Raw genomic sequence first — 5,462 nt, 5'->3', positions numbered from 1 at the left:
GCTGTGATAAATAATACACAAATCAAAATTTAATTGCTGGTAGGCTCCCCATTTGTTCACAACCTCTTTTTCTTCCACAACAGAGCATGTGCAAAGCCTTTAAAAACTCCATGCATTAAAATTGCAATTATGGAAACAATTTATAATCAATACGTGGTTATTAGGGTAACCTGCATGTATAGGACATTTTGTAGCAATTATAATCCTGAGTCCTTTCTGAGAGCAAAGTTTGCCTCTTGGTTTTTCCCTTTCAGGTTTCAGTCCCCGCAGTGCCATCTACTGCTGAGATAACTCTGAAAGCTGAATTTATTATTTCTTTGTGGGAGAATTTTCAGAGACCATTATCTGCAGGTGGAACATAAGCTCATAGGGAAAAAATAAATGGTTGTAAAAGCCCAGCAATCTCTGACTAAAATTCCCTACCCATATGTGGTTGACACCAAAAGGGAAAAAAAAAGGCAAATTAGAAACCCCCATTTGTAATCTCACATTGCCAAAACCAAATGTTACTTTGATCACTCCTTATTCACTCATGACAATTCATTACTCAGCCAGTGGGAATTGTCCCAGCTCCAGTGAAAACCATGGAGTTAACCAGCTGCCATCACTTCTGGCTCAGAATTGTTAAGGAAAAGGTATGCAGATTTGCTTATTTGTTTTGGAAACAAGGATAAATGACTTCTGTCTACCAAACCTACAGCTTTGCTTATTTCTAGGTGATGAAAAGTCATTTCACTCTTCTAAGAATAATTATTATGCAATATGGCTAGTGAAGGACAGTTGAGGTAGGTTCTTGGCATCTCTGGTTTAAGTGCAAGGAAGGTGGAAGTTCTGGCATGACTTTACTAGACCACTGCTAGCAAGGGAAGAGGTGTCTATGGTAGGATTTAAGAACCTAAAAATAAGGAAAAACTACCAAAAAAAGTGGTTGTTTAAAAAGAAAAAAAAATCTAAGATTATTTTTTCAGGGTAAAACACTTCCTCCTCCAGGTGGTATCTTGGAGATGTTAATGTCTTATTCTTCTCCAGTTACACATCTCCTTCCCATAAAAATAGCCTGTGGACTGGACTACCTCCCCCAGGATGGCTGTTTTCAAGCTAAAAAGGACATTAGGCTCTGCTGTGCCAAGGAGCTTCAGCTGTGGGGGAAAAGGGAACAAAACTGCACTGTACCCAAGACTGAGGGCTGCTTCCAGCAGGACATTTATTGCAGGGTAAGGAGTGAAAGGGAACAACCATTCCTTGGCTGAGAGTGTCAATTTTGCAAACTGCTTCACTATTAAAATAAACTTTGAAATATCACCATTCTGGGATTTATTTATATATTCATCGAGGTGCAGAGAGATGTTTCTCGAGTTCTCTTCACAGTGTGCTACAGGTGAGGTGAAGTCTCATCCAACCTGGCAAACACTCCTTGCTTACGTGGGAGGAGTCAAGGTGTATTTAACAATAAGATAGCTGTAAGAACAAGACCAAAAGAGAGTCACCTGAAAGGCTGGAGAAACAGGGATTTGGGTGAAGGGGTTCAGCTGGGAGCTGAGAGCAAATGCTGAGGAGTGGTTAGTATTTGGCAGGGCTGCATTGTTTATGAGAAAAGCCTGAGAAGAGAGCAAACAAAGCTGTGGAAGCAGTGAGAAGAGCACAGACTGCAAGATGAAGTCTGGAGGGAGGATGCTGTGGGACAAAGTGACAGGGCAAAACAAAAAGGCAGGACCACAAATAACATCTCTCCTATAGGATCAACTTTGGGTAACATATATATTGAGCTTTGTGCAAATCTCTTATGAATAATTTTGCATAACCAAATTTTTCTCCCCACCCACCTTAGCGAGCTTCCTCCATCACAAGTCAGAAACAATTTTATGTAGAGTGGTTAATGGCCATTTGTCTTTTTGAATTACTCTGGTGCCAGTGTGATTTTTTAAAATGAATTTGTTTTGTAGCTGGGTGGAGAACGATGGAACAGGAGGCATGGAGGGTTCCCACCATCTCTGGAAGCACCAGCTTAGGATCCTGGGACAGCACTGAGTGCACTGAGCATCTTCAGAAGGTGGTTACCTCCCACCAAGGACCACAGATCCTGGAATGGTGAGTCTACTGTTTTACACAGCTTAAAGCAACTTCCCGTCTGCAGGGAAATTCATTGATGTTACAGAGTGATGTACCCTGACAGAAACTGGTGATGTGAACCCCAAAGATGCTTTTGCTTGACATCCTGGGTATCATCTAGACTGCTTGTCTTTCCAGCCAAATTAGTCCTTTTCTTTGCATTTCTCAAATGAACATCCAAGACCCTGAGTTTGCCAAATGAAAAGAAAATAAAAAAGGAAAAAAAAAAAAGGAGAGATGAGGGAATTCTCTTCTGGGGATCTTACAAAGAGGGATTCCAGCACCAAGTGAAAAAAAGTAAACTTCAAAGCACAGTTTGCCACTGTCCTGTCAAATCTGTTCATCTGGTCCTGGCTAAATATTTCAACCTGGAATAGCTCCAGCTGCTCACTTGCCTGTGAGAGAACTTGAATTTCAAAATACCCCCTTGATACACCCTGTGCCTCTGCTGGGAGCCCAGCTCGAGTCTGAGGGATTAAATCTGGATGTTATTAAATTCTGCCGATCAGTGACAGAAGTGCCTTCAGAAAGCAATGCTGAGCAGCTGCTTAACATTGTTTTCATGGTGGTAGGGAGGCAAATGTCTCTTGCACTGGCTAGAAAAAGCAGTTTGTCTCATTCCTAGAAGCAGTATATTGTGGAAACACAGCTCAGAGTCATGCTTTACAGGCTGGTTGCCAAAACTTCAGCAGAAAGAGAAGAGCTTCAAACAATTAGCTAGACAGTGCCTAGCAGGTGCCACTTTGGAACTCTTTGGTGGTGATAATCCTCAGAGATTGCAGAGAGGTGATTTGGCCAGGGAAAACAGGTCCACTGCTCACATATTCCTTCATGAACAACCACTCTCCCTGCAAATGCACCAGTTCTGATAGGGAGTGGCTTGGCAAAAACATCTGCAATTTGAACTGCAGCTTAAAGAAAGAATAAATTTCTCTTTTAAGTTTGCAGGGGAAAAAAAAGAATCCCCCCTACCCCCAAACAAATCAATACAATGTCTTGAATTGGGAAAGGATGCTGTGTAATTGGAATACAGATCCTGCATGAAACCCTGATTCTAATCTGAGGTATTTAATACTTTCTGCCACAATAAAAGAAGAGAATTAATGGACTCAGTGGGAAATCTAGATGGTATTTAGCTCTGAATCAGACTATTATTTTACACTTGGCATTGATAGGAGTCAAAATGAGGCCACAAGCCCAAGACTTTCTCAGCAACTTGTGAGTGCCAATTCCCTTTTTATTCCCATGATCCCTGCTTGGAGGCTTCCCTTTCTCCAGCTCTCAATCACAGCAGCAGCAAACTAAAGCAATAAATAATGAAGCCACTTCAGGCTAAATGTCAGTAAAAAATGCATGCAATTCCTCTCTTTTTAAATGTGTGCCTATTGCACATACATGTAAGATGTATCTGACAGATTATAAAATATATGGCAAAAAGGAAGACATTTATTATAGAAAATTTGTTCTATGAATGCATGCTTTACTAAAATGTGCTGTTTGCTCTATGAAGAAGGGATTTTTTTTCACTCCTCTGATATTTATGGCTGGCATATATATTTGGGGTGAAATAAATAGGGACAAGATCCCAACAAATTTTTGCACTTTCTAGTGGCAAAAAATTGATAAATTTTTGCAATCTTCTTTTCTTCCCCCAATATTAAAAGAGCATGTAATAAATGGGGCAGAGGAGTGAATTTCATGAATAAAACAAAAACACAGGAAGCTCTCCAAATCCATCCTAGAGTCTCTTTCCAAAGAGAGGATTTATTTGGAAGGCATCTTTGCAGTGGTCCTCTGGAATCCTTGGATGTATCAGAAGGGCTGTGCTGCCCTTTCCAAGCTCACTGTTGTGCTGACTGCAAGCCACATAATACTGCTTGTAGAAACCATTATTTATAAACACAGATGTCTGATGAGTCCTCACGATACCTTCAAAAGCGGATGTATAATGTTATGGATATCTTGCTCCAAGCCAAATGGGAAGCAGGGAGCCAGTGAGGCTGGGATCCCAGAGCTCCCAGTTCCCATCCCTTTCCTACAAATCCTGTCACACAGGGATGAGGTGTGAGAGCAACAGCACAACAAGAAAAATGCTGCTGATGATCACCAGGTGCTGTATGCTCATTCTGACGGTATTCTGAAAGCCTCCCTTCATGCAATCTGGCTTCCCTCTTGTCTGAAATACCTAAGGGTTGACCTCAGGTGTTTGGAAACCAAGATGTGCAGCAAATCATCAGCAATGCACTTGCCAGATCCCACAGAGCAAGGATCAGCAGGGGAGAGGAGGGGCAGAGAGGTACCCTGCAGCAAAACCAGATGATGGACAGTAGGAAAACAAGTGGGGAGCCTACTCCTGTAGATCTTGTCAAAGAAAGGGCTGTGGGAGTGCACTGGGGAACACAGAACCATAGGAGCAGCTCGCTGGCTTTGGGCTCACTGTCCAGTTTCATTGCAAACATATTTTCCCCTTTTACTTAGAAACAGATGTCTAGAAAGACAGATGAGAAAATCTGTTTGAGAAAGACTTAAGAGGGGTTTCTCTCTCCTTCCCCAGAGCAAATGTTCATAACAGGAGATTGCTTTGTGATATTGCTGGAGCCATTGAAATATTTTCAGGCTAGGGAAACCCCATCTGAGTGCCGAGGGGAAGGGCTCAGGTAACTCATGGCTGACTGACTCCTTTCAGCCCTGCGGTGTTTTATTTCACAAGCCAGTCGTGCTCTGCGGAGGCTTGAGTGCAGCTTGACAGAAGAACAGTGGTTTTGTCCTCCCTATCTTTTCTACAAAATGACCTTTGTCTTTATAAGCTCATGGGCTCAAATGTTTGATAATCTCAGATTTGTTGGTAGTGGATATCATGTGTTGGCAATCCCCAAATTGTGCAGCCACGTTTTAAAAATAATTGTGCTGAAGTGAAGATAAGCTATTGTCTCAAACTACAGGCTTTAATAAAACCTGTGTATCAGAGGATGAGGATCCAAGCCAATTTAACCTAATTGACCCTCCTAAGCCTTCTTTCTTATCTAAAAGCTCATTCTTTGCCAGCCAGGCTCATGATACCTGTGCCTTGAAAAGCATAATTTTTAATGACCAGTTATCAATGGCATTCCTGATCCAGATAAATAAATGCAGGTATCCACCTCTAGATGGATGATTGGTTGATTGATTTAGTTACAGTGGTCACATTCAGTCACTTAGGGAGAAGCTGTCTGCAAAAGCCAGCAAATGAAGACGAGATGGAGGGAGGCTGAGCGCAGGATTTACCTTGACAGAGGAAGTAATTTCAACTAAGGGAAATCCTGTGTTGCCTATTTAATACTCCATGGAGTATGAAAAGGCCCTTTCAGAAGTAA

General features: G+C 41.8%; 1 long non-coding RNA gene across 1 annotated transcript; it reads left to right on the top strand.

The window, feature by feature from the left end:
- The first annotated feature begins 1,565 nt into the window (after positions 1 to 1,565).
- Positions 1,566 to 3,058, top strand: LOC146437958 (uncharacterized). The gene is made up of 2 exons (XR_014851608.1): positions 1,566 to 1,749; positions 1,944 to 3,058. It is a non-coding gene; the product is annotated as an uncharacterized LOC146437958 (long non-coding RNA).
- The last annotated feature ends 2,404 nt before the right edge of the window (positions 3,059 to 5,462 follow it).

Source organism: Lichenostomus cassidix, chromosome 4, assembly GCF_008360975.1.
Source record: "Lichenostomus cassidix isolate B80296 chromosome 4, HeHo_3.0, whole genome shotgun sequence".
NCBI lineage: Eukaryota > Metazoa > Chordata > Aves > Passeriformes > Meliphagidae > Lichenostomus > Lichenostomus cassidix.
Note: the sequence above shows the minus strand (reverse complement) of the source record. Positions and strands in the feature narration are given on the sequence as shown.